The sequence below is a fragment of the Syngnathus scovelli genome, chromosome 19 (assembly GCF_024217435.2).
Source record: "Syngnathus scovelli strain Florida chromosome 19, RoL_Ssco_1.2, whole genome shotgun sequence".
NCBI lineage: Eukaryota > Metazoa > Chordata > Actinopteri > Syngnathiformes > Syngnathidae > Syngnathus > Syngnathus scovelli.
Window position 1 is genome coordinate 11439825 of NC_090865.1, and position 18544 is coordinate 11458368.

Consider the following 18544-nt stretch of genomic DNA (forward strand, 5'->3'; position numbering starts at 1 on the left):
CCACCATGTCAGGGATGATGTCATTGCATGGATTTTGAAATAGTAGTGTAAGGACCGTTAAAATGTGATGAATAATTAGAGACAAACAACTGAAAAGTCAATAAAGGTGAATTTTACTTGTGTAACACAAACATAATGTAATACAATACAACATAAATTAGACTCGCACGAGGAAGCTGTCTCCCTTGACCAATTGCTCATGATGGAGAACTCCGAATGGAATACAACTTAACAGATCGGGTAAACATCTTTATTTAAGTAGCTTGGTGAGGAAGGCAATACGTAACTTTCAATAAAAAGAAAAAAAAAAGAAAAAAAAGGCCAAATACACAAAGGGCAACAGTAATCCTTCTCCACATTTGGTTCACCCACACATTTTGAATGGTACCACATGCAGCAAAAGGAGCACTCTATTTGTGGGGCACAAAAGGAGAATATACATTCTAACAAAGTGTAAAGCTCATCTGGACGTTGTCAGGTCATACCCAATCGACTACTTCTTCCAAATCTTCCGCCCCACACACTCTACAAATATTTGACAATTCATCTGCGAAATATAATATGTGCATACTTCATATCAAATAATCCCAGGTTGTTGTTTGGTGGAGGGGATCTATACAAAATACGCAATTCCTTGCAGAAAAGGGAACAACCATTTTCCCTTCACACACTTAGTTTGAATGATCAAGTTTGTTTGCCCCACTGCTTCAGGTATTCTGAGAGGGGAATTCACAGGGGCTAATTAAAAATATTAAAAATGCTACCAGGTGTCTCGTTAGATTGCTAGGTTGGGGACATAGTTACATTTATTTTTCACACCTGTGTATTACTAGTTTATAAAAAGGCCCCAAAAATCATAAAAAAAATTCAGTCAGTTTAGGAGACAGAGACACAAAGACATATAGAGACAAACAAACAGGTAGTGTTATGGCTACTCAAGCAAGGGTGTTAATGCTACCCCTGGTAATTTGGATGTAGTTATTCAAAGACAAAATGATATAGCAGAACTCATTGTCTCACAGCAAAATGTATCTAAATTACCTGTGAAAGAAACACATGTTTTTGATGGTTATCCATTGGCATATCAGTCGTTTATTCATGCATTTGAACACTTAATTGAAGACAAAACTAAAAATGATCAAAACAGACTAGTATCTCGAACAGTTCACTTCTGGTTTGCCTAGAGATCTGGTTCGCAGCTGTTTGCACAAGGGAGGAGGCAGGGGCTATAAGGAAGCAAGAGACCTGTTAAAAGAGAACTTTGGGAATGAAGTAAAGATTTCTGCTGCTTACCTGGAGAAAGCTTTGAATTGGAGAGCGATTAAAGCTGAGGATGGGAAAATGATGCACGCATATGCAATGTATTTAAGAGGATGCTGTAATGGAATGCAAGACTTACAGTATTTAGAGGAACTTGAGATCCCAACAAATCTAAGATTAATCGCATCCAAACTGCCCTACAAGCTCAGGGAAAAATGGCGGGCCACAGCCTATGAGACACAGCAGAGAACTGGAAGTAGAATCAGATTCCATTACCTTGTGGATTTTGTGGAAAATCATGCTAAGATGCCTTTGGATCCCTTATTTGGAGACATTCAAGACCAAAACCCCACAAAAAGGCCCATTCCGAGATTCCAACCAAAATCAATCAAAGGTAAAAACAGCAGTTTTGCTACTTCAGTGGCAGTGAACACACAAACAGGAAACACTGTAAGGCAATCAGCTCGTCCACCAGTAACCCCTCAAACCTCACCCAGTTCTAACATCTCTTCCTGTGGATTCTGCAAAGGGAGACATGCTCTGATTGATTGCTCATTTTTCAAAGCAGAGGCACATGAAAACAAGGTTGAATTCCTAAGAAGTCATGGACATTGTTTTGGTTGCCTGTTGAAAGGTCATTCAAGCAAAAATTGTAAAAGGAGATTAATGTGCTATGTCTGTCAAATGAAGCATCCTACTGTTCTCCATATTAACAATGCAATAATTCCCAAACAGACTAATCAAACAACAATGGCCACTGCTGAGACAGAAGAGACCCCCATAAGCAGCGCTCTTGTTTCAGCAGGCAATGCAACCGGGGCCGGGAGAGAGCCAGCACTGGCAATTCTTCCTGTCAGGGTTAAGGTGACAAAAGGGGACAGGTATATTCAAACCTATGCCTTCCTTGATCCCGGCAGCGCAGCAACATTTTGCACAGAAAAATTAATGAACCAGCTAAATGCAAAAGGACGCAAAACAGAAATACTTTTGCGAACAATGGGGCAGGAAAGGCCGGCAGGGACCTATGAGGTCAGACGACTGGAGGTGGGGGACTTGGAGGGCTGCACATATCTCGACCTGCCAAACGTTTACACGCAAAGTAATATCCCTGTCTCAAAGGAAAACATTATGACACAAGCTGACCTGAAGAGATGGCCATATCTCAGTGGCATCCAGTTAAAGGAGAACGAGGCGGATATTGACCTCCTAATTGGAATTGATGTTCCTCAAGCAATGGAGCCGTGGAACATAATAAACAGTCATGACAACGGACCCTATGCAGTTCATACCTGACTAGGATGGGTGGTAACTGGACCACTCAATGTTGACAGTGTTGCAGAATCTGGGCCCATTGCAGTGTCAAGTAATAGAATATCTGTTGTTGAGTTACTCATAAGACAATATAACCAGGATTTCTCTGAAAACATGTATGAGGAGAAAAATTAGATGGCAGTTGAGGATTAACGTTTCATGGAGATTGCATCCAGCTCAGCATTCCTTAAAGATGGCCATTATCATCTACCACTGCCTTTCAGGGATAAAGCCAAGGTCATGCCTGATAACTATCATGTGGTAAAAGAACGCACACTGCACCTTGTGAAAAGGTTCAAGAAGAATAGAACATATGCAGAAGAATACACCTCCTTTATGGAGGACATTCTCAAAAAAGATTATGCAGAAAAAGTTCCACCTCAGCAGCTTCACAGAATGGATGGGCATGTGTGGTACATCCCACATCGTGGTGTTTACCGTAAACAAAAGCTCAAGCTGAGATTGGTGTTTGACTGTACATCCTCCAAGAACAAATAGCAGTTATGGCAGACATTGAGGCAATGTTTTATCAAGTGCATGTTGAAGAAAAGGACAGAGACTTCCTTAGGTTTTTGTGGTGGCCAGAGGGTGATATCAGCAAACCACTTTGTATTTACAGGATGAAAGTTAATCTCTTTGGCACTGTATCATCCCCGAGCATTTTGCCCTGCATCAAACTGCTGATGACAATCAGAACCACTACTCTGATGAAGTGATGAAAACAATCAAAACTAACTTTTATGTAGATGATTGTCTTCGATCTGTGGCCACAACTGACCACGCCATCAAGCTTGTCAAAGATCTAACTGAAGCCTGCAGCCAGGGAGGTTTCACATTGACAAAATGGGGCAGCAATAACCATGAAGTGTTAACAAGCATTCCTGTACACCACAGAGCAAAAGCAATCAAGGAACTGGACATTGATAGAATAAAGCTGACAGAACAAATCTCAAGCTACTCTTTTATTTTTGTGGTGACAATTTCTGGAATGCAAGAGTAGCCATAACACTGAGAGTCCTGAACCAAATGAGATACAAACGCTTGCAAATCCTGTTTCAGGGCCGCAGCAGGCACTTGGCATCTGCATCTTAAATTGAAGTTGAGGATTCTGGGTAGTGTGGCCGAGCGCTTTACAGCACTGGATTAAGGCTCCGGTCTCTCATGAGGAGACCGGTGAAAGAAGGCACACATATGTGTGTGCAGGATACGTTTCCAACTGAGAAGCCCAGAAGTGCTCCAAGTGACCATCGGCAAACGCCATTTGGATTCCACAATTGTTTCTCAGTTCGATGAGCTCTTCCTTGATGTTGCTATCATCATCAACATCTTCCATATTCTGCTTAAAAGGGTGCCGGATCCAGTCGTCACAGGGTTGTAGCTCTCCACACGAGAAGTAGTCATCAAATGAGGTGCACAGTATCTGCAGATGCTCAACAATTTTTGAAACGAAATCTGGATGTAGGGAAGCATCCTCTGTGACTGTTTCTTCAAGGGAAGGAACATTTGTCAAGTTCCCTTTCTTTACACGCCTAATCCACAAAACAATTTTGTCTTTGAATGTCGCCAACTTCTCACTTGCAATCAAAATGTTCATCCCTCTTCCTTGTAGTGAGCGATTTAGCTCATTGAGTGCTGTGAACACATCAGCCAAATAGGCAAGCATTTGAACAAATTCAGAATCGTCAAAATATCCAGTCAGTTCTTGTCCCAGTCCGTGGAGAAACTGCTGAATTTCTTCTCGCAATTCAAACATACGAGCTAGCACACGCCCACGTGTCGGTATGGTACAACAGCACAGTGTGTTCCTGACCCACTTCCTCACAAAATGACTGAAGCAGTCGATGATTCAGAGCACGACCACAAATCATATTCACAATCTTCACACAAATCTTCAAAGTCTTTTTCAGGTCTGGGGTCAATGTTTTTGCTGTAAGAGCCTGCCGATGAAGAAAGCAGTGGGTAATCTTCAGGTCAGGAATTTCTTTTCTCATCAATGCAGCAAACCCTGAACAATTGCCCAGCATGGCTGGTGCACCATCAGTGCATATCGAACCAATCCTGTCAAGATGAAGTTGGTATCTTGTGGAGAATTCTTTTATCATCTAGGGCTTTCGATGTTGTCTTCAGACAGAAGAGAAAACCTTCTTCCACTTCATTGTTCTTAACGTACCGGACTAATACCAATAGCTGACAACAATTTGACACATCTGTTGACTCATCCACTTGTAGGCTAATCTTTACTGGACTGGCCTTGATGTCAACATCAACTTGCTCCAGGATATCATCACTCATGTCGATGATTCGGTTACGGATTACATCATTTGATAAGGCACTTGTTGCAGTTTTCTCGCAGCTTCCTGACAGAACAGTCTTTGCTATTTCAAGGGCACACGACTTGATCAATTCCTCGGCAATTGTATGGGGCTTCTTTGACTTAGCAACCAGGTATGCAACTTGATAAGAAGCGTGTAGTAAAGGTTTCGCTGTTGGTGGATTTTCACCAGCAGTGTGTCAGCAAAGTGCCAGCACGATCAAACCTAGCTCTGAACTCGAAATGTTGCAATATCATTCCCTGCATCCTTGCCACTATGTCTGTTCTTAAAATGTTCATCGAGCTTTGATGGCTTCAAATTTGCGTTGGAGGACATGGTGCTGCATAGGATACACTGTGGACGTGTACCATCCTTTTCAGTAACACACGTGAAGCCATACTGAACATAGTCATCATTCCACTTTCGTTTCTTGGACAAACTGAAGATAAACCTGGAAAACAAGAATTTTGTTATTTTTTGTTTTTTATGTGCAAGAGGGAGACAAAAGGCAAAGCTCCCTGTAATGAGTGTCTCCTCAACTTCAAAGAGTAACAGAGCAAAATTGAAGTTACAATAAAAGTGTATGTTATGACTGTATTACTTTATACAATTGACTTTGTTTTGTTTATCTAAATACTGGTGTAGGTCTACAAAAGAAAAGTATAGTGTGCATGTCTGTGATACATGTCTATACATGGTGTAATATTGTGCATGTAAAGTTTACATGCACAATATCACACCACATTACATTGTAAACTTTTACATGTTTGATTTTTTCAAAAACATTTATATAAACTATGAACACTGAGAGGTTATTAATGATTATAGCATGGCATTGTAATTATGAGAAAAGCGTATTACTACTAAATATACAGCACGAGTCAGTACACATACATACCTTCTTAGGTCGACCTCGGCTGATGACTGAAGAGAAACTAACAGTGTGAAGCCGAAGCAGGCTTATGCAGTGAGTGACACGTACTAGACACGTTGTGATCAATGTTTTCTGAGTAACTGTGTTCTGAAGTATACCAATGTCAAAATCATGTTAGCTTCCCAAGTTTTTATTGTGTATTGTTATTCGTTTAACAGTACTTAAACTTTATTACTCACAAAAATAAATTAAAACTACATAAAATACGAATAATAAATGAATAAAAATTATTATATATAATATATATTAAATAATTATTATAATAATAATTGGTTTACTTTACAGCTATAAGGCTCAATTAGCATTATCCCTAATGCCAATTAACACAATGACTTCTCGATTTCCAGAATTCTTCATTTTTTCCGGTTACCCGACCATTATCCCCGAAAAATGGTAAATTTCCCCAGGGTATCCTCGCACCCCCTAGGAAGCATTCTTGCACCCCTAGGGCCTTTCCAACTAATCTAATCTGACCATTCAGGAAAATCTGGAGAAGCCAACCGAAGGGATATAGAGACATTTGGATATTGAAAGTCGTTCAGTCTTTTGCTGAATTGTTTTGAGTTTTGTACATTTTGTCACTTTTATTTTTGTGAACCATATATGTGATGATGCTGTAATGGTGTTATTGAAATATTGATTGGTTTGAACAAAATCAGTGAAATGGTGGGAATTTAAAAGTGGATTTAACTGAACTCATATTAGATGTACTATTACCGTATTTTTCGGACTATAAGTCGCGTTTTTTTTTTTTTCCATAGTTTGGGTGGGGGGCAACTTGTAATCAGGAACAACTTATATGTGAATTTTTTCACAAATGTTCAAAATTAAAAAATCCGCGATGTAGTGAAACCGCGATAAACGAACCGCGATGTAGTAAGGTACTACTGTAATTTAAACTGCAAGTGATGTCAGCGGCACGGCGGTTGTTTACATAAAGGACAAAGGATTCGTTCACAGGATGACGAAGATGACGAAGGGCCCCACGTTTGAAGGATTTAATGATTTGGAGTGAGACAAGGTTTGAAAAACTTATTTATGTTATAGTTATTTGATATATTTTATTTCGTGTAGCAACTTGTACCGTAATTTTCGGACTATAAGTCGCTCCGGAGTATAAGTCGCACCAGCCACAAAATGTCCCAAAAAGTGAAAAAAAACAAACATATATAAGTCGCTTCGGAGTGTAAGTCACATTTTGGGGGGCAATTTATTCGACAAAATCCCACACCAAGAACAGTCATGAACGAGCAACAACAGGCTAAACGATAGCAACAACAGGCTAAAAGGTAGGTATGCTAATGTGACAAACACAAACAAAGAGCTGAGAACGGGCCTGACGTAACATATAGAGTTATTAAAGACAACTATTACATAAATAACATGTTTATAAAACCATCTGTGTCACTCCAATTCATAAAATATATCGATCGTTCGATACGATAGCAACAACAGGCTAAACGATAGGTATGCTAACGTGACAAACACAAACGAAGAGCTGAGAATGGGCCAGACGTAACATATAGAGTTATTATAGAGAACTATTACATAAATAACACGTTTATAAAACCATCGGTGTCGCTCCAATTCATTAAATCCATCGATCGTTCTTTGTCAACAACGGGTGCGCGCGGCTGACGGCGCTTGCAATTCAAAATATTCCACAGGCCCTTATAACGATATATAAATTATATTTCAAATAACTATTATATAAGCAATATTATAAAAACCATCTGTGCACTTTAAATGATTAAATCCATCGATCAAATTCCTCGTCCTTTTTCAACAACGCCGCGCGTGCGTCCTGACGTCAGCCTCGTCGTTATTTCACAGATCTACTATATAACTATATTGTAGCGTTAATAAAGTACAAGGAAAGACGTGGGTTTGGTAAACGGCTCTTTATTTAACAAAACAAACTTCCAAGCGTGTGGAAGAGAGCTCCATACAATAGGACCGGGCGTGCGTAAAAGCCATGTCCGAGCCCCATGCACCGTCCGCGGACAGCAAGAAGCATTACATTTCATTTAAATAAACATACACCATAATTCTTAGTGAAAAATTATTTTTTTTAAATTCAAGACATAGATGTTTTTTACTAATGCACAAAATGATGTGTATGAACATCACCTTGTTCAAAGAAAAAAACAAACACAAACAAATTACATACTGGCTAATCAGAAGCTACACGATAAAACAGGTTTGTTTGGACCTCCTCAGTGGGGGCTCTGTCGAACCCCTGAGACCGACTCACCAAACCCCTAGGGTTCAATCGAACCCAGGTTAAGAACCACTGGGCTAAACGATACGGTATGCTAACGTGACATAAACACAAACGAAAAAATCCGCGATGTAGTAAAACCGCGATAAACGAACCGCGATGTAGTAAGGTACTACTGTAATTTGAACTGCAAGTGATGTCAGCGGCACGGCGGTTGTTTACATAAAGGACAAAGGATTCGTTCACAGGATGACGAAGATGACGAAGGGCCCCACGTGCCTGACGTAATACTGACAGTTATCCAAATAACTATAACATAAATAACAACTTTATCAAATCATCTGTGTCACCCCAAATCATTAAATCCATCGATCGTCCTTTATGTCAACAATGTGTGCGCCGCGTCGCTGACGTCGGCTGCAGTTCAAATTATTCCAAAGGCCCATATAACGATATATAAACTATATATCAAATAACTATTATATAAGCAACAATATTATCAAGCCATCTGTGTCACTCCAAATCATTAAATCCATCGATCGTCCTTTATGTCAACAATGCCGGGTGTGCGCCGCGCCGCTGATGGTGGTTGCAGTTCAAATTATTTCACAGGCCCATATAATTATAAACAACAATTTTATCAAACAATCTCTGTCACTTCAAGTGATTAAATCCCGTGATCGAATCGTATGCGCCGCTGATGTCAGTTGCAGTTTAAACTACAGTAATCCCTTGCTACATTGCGGTTCATTTATCGCAGATTCACGACATCACGGATTTTTGAATTTTGAAAATTTGTGAATAATTTCACATATCGTATTTGCTGGTGTATAAGTCGACTCGGTGTATAAGTCGACCCCCTAAAATTCGACGGAAATTTACGATTTTATGATATATCCTTTGTATAAGTCGAGCTCAATTGTTGCATTATATTAAACTTCAAAATTCAATCAGAAATATGCGAAATTTATTGACGAAATGTGTTCAAATTCGCGGGTTTGTAGCGAGCGATCTATACGCCATTTTAAATATTATTTACTTCATGACCCTGTGATATTAGGCGCCGAGAGAGACTAACAACAATGAACACTCTTAGAAACTGGTTTATTTTTAGTTAAGAAACTACAAATTATAATTATAAAGTGATTGCCGGTACATAGAGTTCAAAATTCGTCTTCATCGTCGCTATTTCCGAAAAGCTCGTTCCATTCGTTTTCGTTTAGTCTGTCGTCATAAAGGGCATCTTCTTGGTCTTCTCTATCCTGAGAGCGTTTGGCGAATATTTTCTAAGTGCCAACGGCTCTTGCGCCATAAAGAGTCCGCCCCGGCTGGTTCCTCATGTCGGCCAGAACAAGTGACAATTTGGCCTCTTCCCCTGGAAGTCTGGCCAAGTTTGGCGAACATTTTCTAAGTGCCAACGACTCAACCGCCGTAAAGTGTCCGCCTCGGCTGGTTCCCCATGTCGGCCACCACAAGTGAAAATTCGGCCTCTTTCCCTTGAAGTCTGGCCAAGTTTGGCAAATATTTTCAAAGTGCGAACGACTCAACCGCCGTAAAGTGTCCGCCTCGGCTGGTTCCCCGTGTCGGCCACCACAAGTGAAAATTCGGCCTCTTCCCCTGGAAGTCCGGCCAAGTTTGGCGAATATTTTCTAAGTGCCAACGACTCAACCGCCGTAAAGTGTCCGCCTTGGCTGGTTCCCCGTGTCGGCCACCACAAGTGAAAATTCGGCCTCTTCCCCTGGAAGTCCGGCCAAGTTTGGCGAATATTTTCTAAGTGCCAACGACTCAACCGCCATAAAGTGTCCGCCTCGGCTGGTTCCTCCGGTCGGCCAGAACAAGTGAAAATTCGGCCTCTTCCCCTGGAAGTCTGGCCAAGTTTGGCGAATATTTTCTAAGTGCCAACGACATTCATTTAGACATGGCGATTGAATGTTACGTACCGGTAGTTATTGTCGTTGCTTGACGCGCGATGACTCGCACATTCGCTCAATACCCAGTACTTCCCCCTAGCAGTCATCGTCGCTGCCTGGCTTTCGATGTCCGTTATTGAGGTGAGAATATTTGAAATTGTTGCTGAAGATGCGTGTTAATGCGACGAACGCTTTTTAATGATTGAGTTTCTCGCTGTTTGATGAGCCTGACGGACGCACACCCACGCACAATGAGATGCATGAGAAACGGCCTTGGTTACCATCACATTTGAAGCGATGAATACGAAGTTAAATTTTATGACTCGGTCGAGGTCGATTTTTTTCGGTCGATTTTGGATCGAAAAAGGTCGACTAATACACCGGCAAATACGGTATACGTCGCTCCTGAGTATAAGTCGAAAACTATGGTAAAAATACGCGATCTATCTATCATTGAAGATTTATTCTTTAACGATATCATGAAAATAGCCTAACATTAGCTAACATGCAACATCATGTTACACACATGCTTGTAAAAGTAAAAACGTACCTTTGGTTTTGTTGTTTTGATGTGCTCCTTAATGTTTGAAGCGCCACAACCTCCATAGCTTATCACATCTTGACAAAGAATGCACAAAACTTTCCCTGGGACATCTAATTTACAGATATGTTCCGTCAGGCAGGTGGTTACGGACTGTGTTCGGAGTTGTAAGATGACGCTGCTCTCGAACCATGCCCATCTGAAGCAGTTCCTGATCCCGTTCGACTTGTGTATTTCGCTGGCAAAATCCTCGTCTATTTTCTCTAAAACTTTCGCCATGCTGGCTAAAACTTTTGCTAATTAGGCAAATGAGTAGGCAAATGATGCGACGAAAGTAGCGTCAAAATGCTGCCGAAAATAAGGCGGCTGTCGCAATACTGCTCTCAGCCGCCCCCACCCCATATAAAAACAATTTTCTCAACTGATCCACACGATTCACGAAAATGATACTCCCGACGGAAAAAAACACGGAAATCCGCAGAAGATTCTCATCCCTGAGTAATATACATATAAATAATACAGTAGTCCCTCGCTACATCGTGGTTCATTGATTGCAGTTTCACTATATCTATATCAAATTCAAAATGAAACTTCCAATTTGGGGAATTATGGCACGAAAGTTGCCCACACGCCAGCAGAAGGCAGGGAGTGCCCACACAATTGCAGTGCGTACACTTGTACCTTTTTATGAAAAAATTGTTAGAATAAGAGCTCTAAAAACATATTTACAGTGTTGTACCTTGTTATATAAACATTGTTATAGTAATAAAAGAGTTCTAAAACATATTTACAGTATGTACACTTGTACCTTTTTTATATAAAAAAATGTTATAATAATAAAAGCTGTTCTAAAAACATATTTACAGTATGTGTTACGAATACTCCATGTTATGTTGTTCAGTCGTGCTTTGATTTGAGGTAGGGTGCTTTATTTTGAAGGCCGTTTTCAGGCGATACCACTTCCTGTGTCACGTTCGTGTACATATATGTTACAGTGGTACAGCAGTCATTTACGATGTAATTGGGTCTCCTAACAAGAGGAATGAACGATCACCTATGTCTAACCTTTAGGACAATGTAGTATTGCTCCAAATGTTGTTTTACATTCCTTTAGAGGTCTGTTTTCGCGTGTTAGCATGATCGCGAATTAGCATCTTTCCGCAAGCTCGTTAGCCTGCCCAGTGCTTCTTGTCAACATGTTACACGCACATACGTATATTTATATTTTCAATATCTATAAACAATTTTCTGCATCTTATTTATACTATTAATGTATTATTTACATGTTAGAATTTTTTTTAATGTTCTAATAATAAAATATAAACTTAAATGGTTTCATTTACATTTATTGACACACAAAAAATGTACAGATGAGCGGGTGACCCTACTTCTCGGATTTCACTTATCGCGGGTGGTTTTTGGAACCAATTATCTGCGATAAACAAGTAATCCACTGTATATAATATGAATACACGATCATAAAATAAAAAAACAACAATCAAAAACAGTAAAACTATACAATATATACATGATTAAACTAACAGCTGCAAGAGTCGGCTAAAACTTGTTGCAATTTGTTTGAAAATTGAATGATGCGATGACGCGTTTAAGGGTATTTTGGACAGTATTACAATCATAAGCTGCAGAGAAATGGAAGGAGTTGCGACCAAAAATTATACGAGTTTTGGGGATGGTGAATTTGATAAGATTACTGGACCTTAGATTGAGGGAACAATGATGATGGTGCAGATGGGACAAGAGATAGGGAGGTGACATACCAAGTATGGATTTGTAAATGAGGTGAAACCAATGGTGGAGTCGTCGGGTGTGGAGCGATGTCCAGTCAATTAATTGATACAAGTCACAGTGGTGAGTTGAGAAGTGTGCACCTGTGGCAAAGCGGATGGTGGAGTGGTGAAGAGTGTCCAGTTTACTGAGAGTGGAGTGGGATGCCATCCTATAGATGGTGTCGCCATAATCAAAAATGGGCAGGATGGTAATTTTGACAAGAGAGTTGAAGGAATGAGGTCGAAATACAAAAAGTCCTGCCTAGCTACAAAAACAGATATTCTCAAACCTCACTGAATAAAGTACATAAGCAGACAAGTATATTAACATATTAAATAAATAAAAGAAACATTTTAAGCATATAATTATACCTACACACCAAATCAGTAAAGAAGACATAACTAGACATTTTTGATAAATGGTAATGAGAAAGGTTTTTATAACTTTATGATCTGATCTATATTTCTGAGCACTTTGAAATAAATGACTTTTGATATATTGCCTGAATAGCTTAATGACCCTTAAGGAACTGTGTAATGCATGCCTGATGTTTTTTCTCTAAATCATGGACACGGCCAGAGTCGTCTAGACCGTTCAGTACTTGATTGTATCTTATGTTTTGACTAATGCTAGACGCCAGTTTTTGATTACTACTGAACGCTCTGCACAGAGGGAAATATTTTGGCCTAACAAAGAAAAGATACGGTTGGAAACATGATTAAACTAAGAATATAATGACGTAAGCAAAGACATGAAGTATCAAAAGCACAAACTTTACATAGTCAGGTAACAGCAATAGATTAATGATGTCACAGCCAAAAGCTAACATAATTTCGTACAAGATGACAAAATTGAAAGAATGAGGTACAATAGTGTATGTCCAAGATTGGAGAAGAATGTTCACAGGAAGGTCACGTGGAGATAAAACCAGCAGGTGCCAGAAGGACCCACCCAAAGACTCGGCTAATGATGATCGCCAAGGCCGAAAGACGGGATGGAAGACAACAGCACCCACACACACACCAACAGCCCCCACCTACACACCGAATCGCCCATAACCAGCACCACTCCCATGGAAGCAGACTCTCCTTCGAACTTGCCCCACCCCGAAGACTCGTCACCCATCAAACTCGGCCCACACTGGCATGTGCAGCTGATATGAGCTAACCAAAGAACCTTGAACGTTGCCTTTTCTGAATGGAGACTTTCTGCTCTTGAAGGGCCCAGCGCTGTATTGTACTTTCCTGAAAACAGAGCTTTTTGAACAAGAATTGTGATTGAACTCAACCAACCTGTGTAAGTCTAATTTGTGCTTCAATGTCTTAGCATTTTCCTAAATCTGAAGAAATCAAACGAGCACGCAGTGAGTAAATTGGATAACAGGTGATTGGCAATGGCTTTTGCCGTGAGGCGCAGATAACGCGCTCCCTAAATTATGGACAGAATCCAGCAGAGTATCGAGCTGTACAGGTGAAGGAGGCCTTATTGCGATAGAGGAAGCTAAAACGAGATTTGACTTTTGACTGTAGGTGTTTTATGTGGGTAGTGAAGGAGAGTGACGAGTCCAACCATAGGCCAAGATATTTGTAACAATTTACCAACTCAAGTTCAATGGAATCTGTGCAAAAGATTTTAGAGGCAGTGGTGGGAGCAAAAATGATGCATTTTGTTTTCTTAGTGTTGAGAAGGAGATGGAGATTATGGAAATATTGTTCAACGGAGGTGAAACTAAGTTGTAACGAGGATGCTGCAGAATGGAGAGAGTGGCCTTCAAAGTATAGGATAGTGTCATCAGCATAAAGGTGGATCTTTGAACTGCCCGCAAACTTGACTACATCATTAATGTAAATAGTGTTAGGCTTGATAGATTATTTTGATCGTATGATTGTTGGAATGTAGACTATAATGATGAACCAAACTTGTCCTTTTCTCACAACGCAGTAAAATAAAGTGGTTGCATCTTCTGCTTGATTGACCAGCGGCAGAGGAAGCAATCAAAATTGTTCTGTTTCCCCCAACGTCGTAAAACTGATTTGACCAGGGGCCGGGGATTCACCAAACCTGTCCACTCACCCCCACCCTGCTTCTCTCAATAAATATGCTCTTACAGGACGCCTAAATCAGACTTCGTTCGAACATCGCTGCATGCACAGTGACAAACGTTTTCTCCACTTGCAAGTGCTAAAAGGGCATATTGTCTCCCGTGTGGTTCTTTCAAATAAGTTAGAGTGAGCACCGCTCTAACATTTTGGTGCCGTGACCCGGATCTCAACATACCCACTGTCGACAGGCCATCGTCCATTAGGAGGTCCTGGTAAAGAAAGACCTCGAAAGAAAATTCTTCGCTGGGCCAGCATCTTAGGTTTGCCTTCGTCTGACCACAGTGAATTGACGGTTCCGGCAGTGCAACGAACCAGGGGACAAGTAAGTAAAAGCCCTAAAGTTGTGTTAGGGTTTTTCAGATTATCCTTATCGTATGATTATGTTGGAATGCAACCGATAATAAATAACCTATCTTGTCTCATCCTACACAAGGTCGTAAAACACCCCCTGATATGTTTTGGGCTTCCTATTCAGTCTACACCAGCCCCCACTCTTTCTCTTAATAAATATGTCCTTGCAGTTGGGAGATTTCAGACCTCCATTCGAACATCGCTGCACGCACAGCAACGAATGGACTCTCCACCTGCAGGTGTCTAAAAGAACTTGCTTGTCTCCCGTGACAGAGGTGGATTGACGGGAACCGGCAGTGCAACGAACCAGGTGACAAGTAAGTTAAAGGCCTGAAGTTGTGTGATTGTGTTGTTGTGAAACGCGTAAAAAGCCACAGGTGCACGAGAGATACGGCTTTGGTTTATCCGAGCTATGAGATACGGCTTTGGTTTATCCGCGCTATGAGATACGGCTTTGGTTTGTCCAAGCTATGAGATACGGCTTTGGTTTGTCCGAGCTATGAGATACGGCTTTGGTTTGTCCGAGCTATGAGATACGGCTTTGGTTTGTCCGAGCTACGAGGCCTAAAAAAAAAAGAAGCGCTGGAGTTTGTGTGATTGAGTGTGTGACTGGTAGGATAGATTGACTAAAAAGCAGTTCTAGCGTTGATCCACGTCAATAAAACAGGCTAGTAATCTGTTGAAAGGTCAATTTAAACCTTCATTGAGGATCCTAAGAACGGTAAATCTCTTGCTCTGCTCTTCTTTGAGATGAGAAGTTCATGGCAAGTAGATTTCTTAATAGTATGCAATACATGCTGAAGTGGTAGAAGTGCTACAGTGTGGTTGAAAGCTTCACAAGAAAGAAGAGAACAAATCCAAAAGACAAAAGATAGATAGTTGAAAAGTGATGAGGCCGCCATTCAATTGAGATTTGAAAATGAAAAAGAATTCTGGGTGCATAGTGTCATCCCATTCAATGATGCAGATGAGAGTGCTTATCAGTAACATCTTAAAATTGCGCTCCTCACTGGTTTCCCCCCTGACTTAGGCATTTGGGCGAGGAAACACTTGGTGGAAGCGGACACTGCTTGGTTTACAAAAAACATGCAGTGGCCCAGAGACGCTGACAAAGGGATTGAGAAAGGCAAAAGTTCTGATGTATTTCATCTAGATGATGATAATGATCTAACTGAAGATACAACGATCTTCTACCAAAGTTCCCAAAGGGGCAGAGGAAGAGTTAGATACCAACAACGTCGCAAGCCACCATTCAAATCAAAACCCCCATCAGATTCAGACAACTATTGGAACTGTGGGAGACGAGGACACTTTGCACGAGAGTGTCGTTTTGCAAAACAATACCAATCAAAGGGTGGAGGAAGGAGCAGAGGAAAAGCCAAATTTTTAGCATGACAAGCTTCCTCCTCTTTGACCGTTCATGCTCATACAAAGAAAGAATTAACAGATGTCCATATGACAACAAAACATGTGATTCACAGGTTATTAAAATTCTTTCTTATTAGAGCTCCTGTCCATACAAGAAGTATGACAATGCTGTTTGTATGCCCAAATTACAAATGACTAGAGATCAAATTGTGTTACACTAAAGTTAAAATATGCAAATCAAGTGGTAAAGAAATGCAACTTGCTTCTAGAAGATAGATAAATAAAATTAGAATGGGCTGTCCTCGTGTGCATGGGAGGGACCAGCTCATGATCGACCACAGGAAATGGCCAGCCTGTGACGAATCATTGTTGCTGAGACCTACCTTCCGTACGCGAGAGCTGTGCATGTGTGTGCGTATCTGTTAAATTGATGAAGATTGGCTAAACTTTTAGTATAAAGAAATGTGCTAGACTGTTGTCTATTCAATTTACACCGCAGAACAGAAACAATTTTGACAGATAAAAATGAGAGGAAAAGAGTGAAATCTGTTTGCGAGCTGAAACTAATCCACACTAGTGCATGTTAAGTGTCAAGCCCACATGAGAAATTCGAAAAGATGTGCAGCGACAAAGTCCATAGAGTGAAATTCAATTATGGACGAAAAAAGGGGCAAGATTAGAGAATGGCATTTATAAATGACCTACCCCACCAAAGAACCTATGCAAATGGTGAGCAATATTGAGCCATGGTGCGTGTCACATGGCTCAAGAGGAGGGATTGTTAGGGTTTTCCAGGTTATCTTTATCGTAGGATTATGTTGGAATGCAACAGGTAATAAATACCTTACCTTGTCCTCCTTATCTCAAGGTCGTAAAACATCCCCTGACATGTTTAGACTAGAGGACAAGGGCTTTAGCCAGCCTACCCATACCCCCACTCTGTTTCTCTTAATAAATATCCACGTGCAGGAAGGAGGGCAGACTTCATTCCTGTAGCGAGTGAACTCTCCACCTGCAGGTGTCTAAAAGAACTTGCCTGTCTCCTGTGTGGTTCTTGCAAAATAAGTTGGAGTGAGCAAATCTCTAACATTTTGGTGCCGAAACCCGGGACCTCTCATACCCATCATCTGGCTGACGGAGGACGACGCGCTGTACACCGTCGACGGGCCAGCGTCCACTAGCCGGACCTGGTAAAGAAAGACCTGGGAAGGAAATTCTTCGCTGGGCCAGCATCTTAGGTCTGCCTTCGTCTGACAGAGGTGGATTGACGGGACCCGGCAGTGCAACGAACCAGGGGACAAGTAAGTTAAAGGCCTGACGTTGTGTGATTGTGTTGTTGTTTGTGAAACGCGTAAAAAGGAAGAAGTGCACAGGAATAAGTTTTGTGGAAGGAGGGGGTGTTGTAGAGTCCCCCTCTGGATGAGGTGTCTCTTTTGGAGCAGTGGTTCTCAAACTGTTTTAAAATCTCAGTACCTCCGTGAATCATTATTTGACGACCACTGTTCTGAGGAGTACAACCTCGCGTTGGCAGGGCTGGGGACAGGGACTTTTGTCTTTGGTTTCCAGGGAAGGTGGGGGGTGTTGTAGAGTCCCCTCACTGGATGAAGCAGCTCCTTTTTTTTTTAAAAAAAAAAAAAGGAGGACTTCGCGTTGGCAGGGCTGGGGACAGGGACTGTTGTCTTTGGTTCCCAGGGAAGGTGGGGGGTGTTGTAGAGTCCCCTCACTGGATGAAGCAGCTCCTTTTTTAAAAAAGGAGGACTTCGCGTAGGCAGGGATAACTTGTGTGATTGAGTGTGTAACTGGTAGGATAAATTGACTAAATAGCAGTTCTAGCATTGATCCACGACAATAATACAGGCTAGTAATTTGTTGAAAGGTCAATTTAAACCTGCATTGAGGATCCTCAAAGAAATAAATAAGTAATAATAGTAATAATAATAATAATAATATTTTTGAGACAAAGAGATTGTAAAACCTAAAACTACTAGAATTAAGATGGGAAATAAAAACGGTAAATCTCTACCTCTTGACGGAGAGGAGAAGTACATGGCGAGTAGATTTCTTAATTGTATGCAATATATGCCGAAGTGGAAGAAAAAGTATGGAGTAGAAGGGAAGTTGAGAGTTGAAGTGTGGAAGATAGTAGTTGATGTTTTGGAAGAGAGTGTGGATAAAAAGAAAAATGGACTGAAAAAGAAAAGAAAAGAGAGAGAATTGGATTGTGCTAAAATGTGGTTGAAAGCTTCACAAGAGAGAAAAGAACAAATCCAAAAGACAAAAGATAGAAAGATGAAAGGTGATGAGGCTGAGACTATGTTTGTCAGGCCGGAAGACAATGAGGCCGCAGTGCGCAGGCGCACTGCCGCGGCCACGGCTCCAGCCGACGTTGAAGGGGCAGCTCGAGCAGAGGAGCAAGAGGGGCCTTCCGCTCGTACACAAAACTTGT

At 41.0% G+C, this 18544-nt stretch overlaps 1 long non-coding RNA gene across 1 annotated transcript; it reads left to right on the forward strand.

Moving 5' to 3' along the window:
* The first annotated feature begins 14239 nt into the window (after window positions 1-14239).
* Window positions 14240-14982, forward strand: LOC125987092 (uncharacterized). The gene is made up of 2 exons (XR_007487880.1): window positions 14240-14701; window positions 14901-14982. It is a non-coding gene; the product is annotated as an uncharacterized lncRNA (long non-coding RNA).
* The last annotated feature ends 3562 nt before the right edge of the window (window positions 14983-18544 follow it).